General features: G+C 39.7%; 1 non-coding gene across 1 annotated transcript; it reads left to right on the top strand.

The window, feature by feature from the left end:
• Positions 1-3,597: 3,597 nt before the first annotated feature.
• On the top strand, positions 3,598-3,679 carry trnal-aag. The gene has a single exon. It is a non-coding gene; the product is annotated as a tRNA-Leu (tRNA).
• Positions 3,680-9,493: the final 5,814 nt, after the last annotated feature.

Below are 9,493 nucleotides of genomic sequence, written 5' to 3'. Positions count from 1 at the left end.
CCTCACGCCATTTGCACACACTGTATATAGACTTTATTTTTTTTCTTATATTGTGTTATTGACTGTACGTTTGTTTATTCCATGTGTAACTCTGTGTTGTTTATGTCGCACTGCTTTGCTTTATCTTGGCCAGGTCACAGTTGTAGATGAGAACTTGTTCTCAACTGGCCACCTGGTTAAATAAAGGTGAAATAAAAATAAAAAATATTTTTTTTTATAAAAAACGTAGTTTTTTTATAGGAATCTTATAGGAATGCTATAGTGCTTTTTCATAAGAGGAGCCCGTTTGACTGTATGGAGTAGCTAACATTAGATAAGCCATGTCTTAAATGGGGTCTGGGATACCAGACTGCACTCTGGTCAAAGAGTGATGACAGACACAGAAGGCCAGTATTTGGTCAAAAACGCACAAATATCCCTGCAAATGAAAACAATCTGATCTCCACAAAAGCCAACCGAACTGAGAAATAAGTTTCGTTTTTGTTATATTAACAAGTGGTTGCCATGGTGAATAATCCCAAAATAATTGGTAGGACCCATGAAAGGAAAGGTCAAAGAGTTGACCGGAATCTCTAAATGAAAATACTGGCATATCAATAAAGATGTCCTTGTAGATCTAATTTAAAGGATTCTAAATTAATATCTAAGGTTATTTTTATACAATTCCCGTTGCAGGTATTATACACGAACAGTGTGTCAGTTTCCCAAAGTTTGGTGTTGACTATGAACTTTACTTAGCGAGCTAGCTGTGCTTTGTGGAAGAATGGTGGGATATAAGTTATTGTCAACATTGAGTTGTTACTGGCTAGTTGGATAGATAACCATTGTGTTTACTTGATAGCTACCTACACAAATAGCTAGCTAGAACAAAGTGTTAATAAGATTTTTTTTTTTTATTAAAAAGATTTAAAAGCAATACAAATAAAAGTTGTCCAGTAGAGAGGGAGCTAAGAGCTATGTTGTCGGTCATTTCCCAGCAACTTCAGTAAAAAGGCAGATCCTCAGGAGGACTTTGCATGTAACAGGCAATGACGTTCGCTATCTTATTTGCTGTGCTTTGTGGAAGAATGTGGGAAATGAATCAATCAAATGTATTTATAAAGCCCTTCTTACATCAGCCGATGTCACAAAGTGCTTACAGAAACCCAACCTAAAACCCCAAACAGCAAGCAATGCAGGTGTAGAAGCACGGTGGCTACGAAAAACTCCCTAGAAAGGCCAGAACCTAGGAAGAAACCTAGAGAGGAACCAGGCTATGAGGGGTGGCCAGTCCTCTTCTGGCTGTGCCGGGTGGAGATTATAACAGAACATGGTCAAGGATATTGTCAACATTCAGTTGTTACTGGCTAGCTAGCTAGTTGGCTAGCTAACTGGATATAACAGGCAATGACGTACGCTATCCTATTTGTGCTTAACTTTATTTGTTTGTTTACACAGATGACTTCAGCCTTATCATTTTTTTTTAAACTTCCTTGGCTAAATATAGCTAGCTAGTTGGTTAGCTAGCTAGTTGTTTGGTTAGCTAGCTAGCCAGCGTTAGCTCTCATCTGGCTAGTACTGTATCTATGGTATAACCAAAGATACTGTATATAGAACCAACCCAAAATAGCTAATCTGTGTCGTTTACAGTGGGAGTAAATGAAGCATATTGGGCAGAACAAAAAAGGAGGTCAAAAAAAAGTGCAAAGTCAAGCAGGAGTTAGCGAGATCCCATTTGGTGCATTTGCATATTTTCCGTTAGGGAACGCCTCCTCTGTGAAGTGCGCATGTGCACAAACTTTGCACTTCGACATTGCACTCCTTCAAATGTTATTGGTCACGTACACGTATTTAGCAGATGTTATTGCCGGTGTAGAGAAAATGCTTGTGTTCCTAGCTCCAACAGTGCAGTAGTGTCTAACAATTCACAACAATACACACAAATCTAAAAGTAAAAGAAGGGAATTAAGAAATATATAAATATTGGGATGAGCAATGTCGGAGTGTCATTGACTAAAATACACCTCCATGTACAAATTACCTGACTAACCTGTACCCTGCACATTGACTCGGTACCGGTACCCCGTGTATATAGCCTTGTTTTTATTTTATTGTGTAACTTTTGTGTTTTATTTTTTACTTTAGTTTATTTTGTAAATATTTTCTTAACTCCATTTCTTGAATTGCATTGTTGGTTAAGGGCTTATAAGTAAGCATTTCATGGTAAGGTCTACATCTGTTGTATTTGGCGCATGTGACAAATAACCTTCAACATTTATCCTGAGTTGAATTCAGTGAGTTGAATTCAGAATGGACCAAAGTGAGCTCACTAACTCCTCTATCCCACTACATAGTATACCCCTCAGAGTTAAACAGGCTGGTGGGTTCTGATGGGAAATGAAAGTTGAGCAGGTGTTCATAATGTTTTGTACACTCAGTATATATTGGGTTCAGATGGGGTATGACTGTTGAACTAAGGTCGTTGGGCATTTAGGAGTTATATTCCTCAAGAATCAATGGCTACAACTCTTATGTGTCATCAGTTTCTTGGACTTCTCCTCTGCTTTTAAACGTGAAGTTGTGGACTGGTTCCGGGTGACATTTGTGGTGTACAAAGAGCTCTCTGAATTTCATAAGTTCCTGTACCTTATTTTGGCAGAAAGCCCCATTTCTCTGCTCTCTGTTTCCTCTCTCAGCGGAGCTGACTTCAACTGGCAGGTTTCACACCCCACGTTTACATAGGGAGTAACGTGTCACATTTTCTGGCCTATCCAGAAAAATTATAAATGTTCTCTTCCTCTGAGAAAGTGAGCCCAGCTTGGGAGACAGCACCCAGTGTGGAAAGATGTTCACCCGCTGACTAAACTAAATTCATTTAGATGTAAATGGACAATAAAGTATCAATCATTTAAAAGTAAAAAAATGCATGTACCAATCGCAGATTGCCCCTTTGAACAACATATTCGAGTGTAGAACTTCAGTAGAATGCCCCTTTAAAAATCACATTAGTTCAACAACTGCAGAGTTGTTTTTAGACAGTACTCACTGGTGTTAATCAGATATTCTGTCTCCTCCTCTTTCACTCCCAGAACGTCTTCTACCTTCTCTTTTATTGAGACAGCCTCGTCTTCCTCCCAAAAAGGTTTGTCTTTCACTGAAACAGCCGCCTCTTCCTCCTTTTTCATTCTGAAAGCTTCTACCTCCTCTTCTTCCACTGTGACAGCCTGTATCCCCTCTAACTCTTTCACTCCTAAAGGTTATTTCTCTTCTTTCACTATAACATCCTCCTCTTATTTCAATGTGATAGCCTCCTCTTCCTCCTTTTTCATTCGGAAAGCTTCTTCCTCTCCTTTCACTGTAAATAACCTCCACTTTTACGACAATGTTCAGCCCCAGAGCTTCTTTCTCCGTACAGCAGACCTCCTCACATCGCCATCTGCTGGCTGCATTGGGTAACGCAAAGAGGATTCTGTCAAACAATATCATAACAAATCATTTCAGTACGTTTTTTACCACACTTCTTACAGATACAATATCACCCTCTACGGAGTTGGTAAGAAAAACGGAAACATCCGGTTTTCACGGATATAGATTATCTTCAACCTAAGGGTATTTAACGGTAGCGTGGCCGAGCGGTCTAAGGCGCTGGATTAAGGCTCCAGTCTTTTCGGAGGCGCGGGTTCGAATCCCGCCGCTGCCAGAAATTTTGGCTCCCGAGCGTCACAATGCATCTCAGTGCGATTCCCATAGAGTGGCGCACAATTGATCCAGCGTCGTCCGGGTTTGGCAAGGGTTTGTTGTAAATAAGAATTTGGCTTGACTAGTTATATAAAGGTAAAAAAATAACTGAATTTCAAATTGATTACATTTAGATTTTTTTGTCACTGGCGTACACACAGTGGTGGAAAAAGTACTCAAATGTCATACTTGAGTAAAAGTAAAGATACCTTAATAGAAAATGACTCAAGTAAAAGTGAAAGACACCCAGTAATATACTACTTGAGTAAAAGTCTAAAAGTATTTGGGTTTAAATGTACTTAATTAAATATCAAAAGTCAATGGATTGCTCAAATGTACTTAAGTATCAGAAGTAAAAGTGTAAACCATTTCAAATTAATATAGTAAGCAAACCAGACGGCACAATTTTCTTTTTTTTAATTGACGGTTAGCCAGGGGCACACTCCAACACTCAGACATAATTTACAAGTGAAGCATTTGTGTTAATGCAGTGAGTCCGCCAGAGCAGAGGCAGTACGGATCACCAGGGATGTTCTCTTGATAAGTGTGTGAATTGGACAATTGTCCTGTCAAAATGTAACGAGTCCTTTTGGGTGTCAGGGAAAATGTATGGAGTAAAAAGTACATTATTGTCTTTAGGAATGTAGGGAAGTAAAATTTAAAGTTGGCAAAAATATAAATAGTAAAGTACAGATACCCAAAACAACTACTTAATTTTTACTTAAGTACATTACACCACTGCATACACACAATACCACAAAATGTCAAAGTGGAATCATGTTTTCAATTTTTTTTTTTACAAATTAATTAAAAATGAAAAGCTGAAATGTCTTGAGTTTATAAGTATTCAACTCATTTGTTGTGGCAAGCCTAAATAAGTTCAGGAGTAAACATGTGCTATTTAACAAGTCACATAATAAGTTGCATGGACTCACTCTGTGTGCAATGATAGTGTTTAACATGATTTTTAAATGACTACCTCATCTCCGTACCCCAGATATAGTGTACAATTATCTGTAAGGTCCCTCAGTCGAGATGTGAATTTCAAACACAGATTCAACCACAAAGACCAGGGAAGTTTTCCAATGCCTCGCAAATAAGTGCACCTATTGGTAGATGAAGAAATATATATGTATATATATATAATCCATTTTGAATTCAGGCCTGTATCACAACAAAATGTGGAATAAGTCAATGGGTATGAATACATTCTGAAGGCACCGTAGCTATAGATAAATGATGACAATGAAATGATAACTAAATAATGAAAATACTAGTGCCTCCCCCGCGATCAAACCGCCATAAGAAATCAAATGAAACGCAGCCTAACGTGATCATCGACAGCTGCCTTGAAGAACAAACATATAAAATACTTTCTGCTACTAAGATCAGTGAAATGGAGGCTGAACTGACAACGGAGTGAAGAGCAGAAACCTCAACTAGCAAGCAAGTTGCAACAATGAAGAATTGAGTAGGCGGGGCTTTTCTGCACAACACCGGAAGTGAAGGCGGAGCCTCGGCTCTTTTGTCTTGTGATTTTGGGTAGAGAGCCACATTTTGAAATATAACGTCTCGGATCTCTACCTCCCTAATCTACAATATCAGTAGACTAGACATAAACATTCCCATCTGGTTAACTTCGCCTGAACTCTGCAATCGACAATAACGGAAGAATCTACAATGAATCCGGTGAGTTTATATACAATTAAACATTTAAGACGAGGGGTCTTTGTAGCCAACTTCCTGCTTTTACACCACACCCGTTTAACGGTCAAAACAAATGCTATGGGTAACATACACTATTATTGCGGGTGTAGCGAAATGCTATTGACCTTTGTGCTGTTTTTGTACATGAAAATAATGTATTTATTATTTTTTAAACTCGTTGGGAAGGTTTGTAAGCAACCATTTCACTGTGAAGTCGCACGCTGAAAGTTAAAGTGTCCATATGCATAAATCGCTCCGCCATTTCCTTGTTGCAAAAAATATAATAGTTTCCTTAATTTCAGTTTGTGACAAAAGAAGCACGCATAGTGTAGAGAATCATTGTACCATCTAAACCACTGTGAAATATATTTTCAATAACCAACAATATTGTGTTTTGAAGCTGGTGTACAAAACCAAGTATACAGAACAAAAAATACAAACGCAACATGCAACAATTTAATAGATTTTACCGAGTTACAGTTCATTTGAGGAAATCTGTCAATTTTTAAATACATTCATTAGGCCCTAATCTATAGGTTTTACATGACTGGGAATACGGATATGCACCTGTTGGTCACAGATATCTGTGGACGTCGGAGGGTTGGAGTTCAGATCAGAATGAATGGTGGATTGGCCGCTGTGGCTGAAAATCCAGCACTCAAAGAAAGAGGAAATTAGCGATATATGTATAATTATTTAACTACAGGTACCGTGCATGTGTGAGAGATAGAGCAGTATTGTTGTATGTTAGTTTACTCCAATCAATTCGTTTTCCCCAATATGATATCTGATCTGCTATAACATATTATAGTTAGTCTTGGAAATCCCTGACCTCGTGCATAGTACATGGTCTGGGACAAGTGGGGGGGTTAAAAGGGTAGGTAGCATAAACGTAACCATGTGGGTTTTCATTAGTAATATGCATCAAAAGTCCCAATGCCAAGTTACTCCTCGCTCGTGTCTATTTTTCTAGTTATTACATCAATCCGAGCATAGTGCCGAAGTAATGCTGGTTTGCAGCGTTTTTACGTAATATGGAGGACCCGGCAAGCTAGCCCTATAATGTAAACTCCAACAGAAATAACTTCAAACCAAATCCTTTGCACTCATGACTACTGGTTTCAATAACATTTTCAGCCAATTTACAAGCAAATACTTTGATTTTTTTATTTTATTTTTTACAAATCAGCTTGCAATGTGGCTAGCTAGCCAACTAGCCTGCTAATGTTAGCACTACCAGCCTGCTAACATTCTGTAACTGCATGAGACAGCCAGCAGCTATCAACACCTAGCTTACAGCTACATTAAAGTAAACCAATGTTACTGATATATAGTTATCTAAGCCAGAAAGCCAGCCAGCTAAAGTTAGCTATTTTAGCATGCTAGCTAACCTAGCCAGCTGACTAGCCTAGCAATCAAAGCCCCCCACAGCGCTCTGTTATATCCTATCACCCCCACCCCCCCCTCCCAACAGCACTCTGTTATATCCTATCAAAGCTCCCCCCACACAGCACTATTATATCCTATCAAAGCCCCCCCCCCCCCACAGCACTCTGTTTTTTCCTATCAAAGCCCCCCCACAACACTCTGAATGTCCCTGAGTTGCCCAGACAGAGCCCTGGCTTAAACCCGGGCTCTGGCTGGGCGATGCTCCCCATCCAACCTGACAGAGCTTGAGAAGCTCCCCAAATACAGGTGTGCCTGTAAGACTTGAGGCTTTGTTATTGTGTGTAGATTGACGAGAGGAAAAACCTATTAAATCAATTTTAGAATAAGGCGGTAATGGAACAAAATGTGGAAAAAGTCGAGGGGTCTGAATACTTTCCAAATGCACTGCTTGAAACATTATGGAAAACATGTCTCTCTCTCGGTCATAGTTAGTGGAATAATGCATTGATTTGGTAAGATTTTGGCACCATCATGTTATACTGCCTGGTACCATCTGGTGCATGTATTTCATGAATCCCATTTAGTACAACACAAAATTCCTGTTGCTGTGGGAGTGAACTTACGGGTCTGTTAGCTACCCTTTCAGGGCCGCAAGACAACAGCTCTGAATTATAGCCCCTCTTTACTTGACGCTCCGTGCGGAGTAGAATACTAGACAACGTGATGGAATAAAGGAGGAATGTTAAAATGCTATCGGACGTTACCTTTTGAAAACGAGCTAAGCAGAAGCCTACGGCTGGACTATAATTTGTATGTCGGCCGAAGTCCTATTTTTCAGTCGAACGGCAGTGAAAGTGGAGTCCGTCTCTATTCTCCATTTTCTCTTGTGACTTTACATGCTGACCACACTGACGCGAGCGTTGCAGCATAAATGTACAACATGCATGCTATTCAATTATTGCACCCACACTGCGCGCACGCGCCAAGGAGCATCAGCGTTGCCAAGCGCTAAAATAGAAGTCAGTTCTATTTGTGACGCTGAACGCCGGTGCAAGTCCTGCCTCTCCCATCTCCTCATTGGTTATACCCACGTGGGTGATTGAAAGATGAACTGAGGTCGGGAAGAAAAGGCCTGGAAGGAGGAGCGATGACTAGAAACTATTCGGTTGACCGTTTTATGTGTGGATTAATTGTCAGAGTAGAGGACCTTGTGCATTTCATGTAAAATAACAGCTCAAAATGTTTATCCCGGGACATATTAGCTAGCAACTGCAAGCTAGCTAATTTAAATTGCCATAAATGTTTAATGCTTTTTGACCTGTCGCCCAACTTATTATAATTGGTTCAGAGTTTGTTTTGATATTTTAACCTGCATGTCGTGATCGCTTTTAGTGCGTGGGGACAAAATCAATTTGCACGCGAGTCCGGTCTGGGCATGGTGTAAGGCAGAGAGTAACGTGTTGAAATGTAACGTCTCGGTCCTCTACCTCCCTAATCTACAAGGTCAGTAGACTAGACATAAAAATTATCATCTTGTTAACTTCTCCTGAACTCTGCAATCGACCATAAACAAACAAAAGTTTCTACAATGAATCAGGTGAGTTAATTATTTTAAATTGTATAACGGGTCTTTGTAGTCTACTTCCTGCTTTTACCTGTTTTAACGGTCCTTGACTTTTGGGAAATTATTTGTGTAGTTTAGCTGGTTACTTGTAGCCTTCCTTTGCGCCCACAATGTAAAGGCTGCCATACTTTGTTTTATTATTTCGGAAAGAACAGAATGTACCGGCCACCAAACAAAGTTTAACTTGAAGTCAACCTAGTTCGTGATGTCTGAGGAAGTAGGTGTAGGGTGAAGTTGTTGCATTTTTCACCCTAATAGTTAAAGTTAGGATTGGGAGAGCGCATGCTGATCCTAGATCTGGAGGCTAGTGAGGGGAGGCTGGGGAGGGGAGGCTTCACCCCGGAGCGAGTGAAGCAAAGTCTAGACTACACCATTGATGGTTCTGAATTTTCACAATGCCAGTACATTGGTTTATAATCAAATGACTAGTCGTGATGTTTAAAAAAAAATTATGATTCATTTTACGCATGATTATCAATGTAAACAAACACATTATGGATTCCTTATATTCATGACTGACAAACGGCTTTTTATAACAGATGGCTCAAGTTGTTGGAACCAGACATTTGCTTAAAATCTATTTTATTTTGGTACTTGTTGCAGACGCCTACTGTAGCATATTATAATTGGTCTCTGGCATCCCTGACCTAGGGTAACAGCACGTGGTCTGCTGCCTGCTCCTCAGATCCAGTTGCTAATATATGCATATTATTATTAATATTATTATTCATATTGGAGAGAAAACACCCTGAAGTTTCTAAAACTGTTTGAATGATATATGTGAGTATAACAGAACTCCTATGGCAGGCAAAAACCAGAGAAAAAATCCAAACAGGAAGTGGGAATTCTGAGGCTGGTCAAATCAAATCATCAAAAATTGGTCGATATTCAACCAAGATCCTATTGAATTCACAGCGAGATATGGATGAGTTTGCACTTCCTACGGCTTCCACTAGATGTCAACAGTCTGTAGAACCTTGTCTGATGCCTCTACTGTGAAGGGGGGCCGAATGAGAGGGGAATTAGTCAGGTCTGTCATGACCTGACCATGCTCTA

Source organism: Salvelinus namaycush, unplaced genomic scaffold (genome assembly GCF_016432855.1).
Source record: "Salvelinus namaycush isolate Seneca unplaced genomic scaffold, SaNama_1.0 Scaffold127, whole genome shotgun sequence".
NCBI classification, from domain to species: domain Eukaryota; kingdom Metazoa; phylum Chordata; class Actinopteri; order Salmoniformes; family Salmonidae; genus Salvelinus; species Salvelinus namaycush.
Note: the sequence above shows the minus strand (reverse complement) of the source record. Positions and strands in the feature narration are given on the sequence as shown.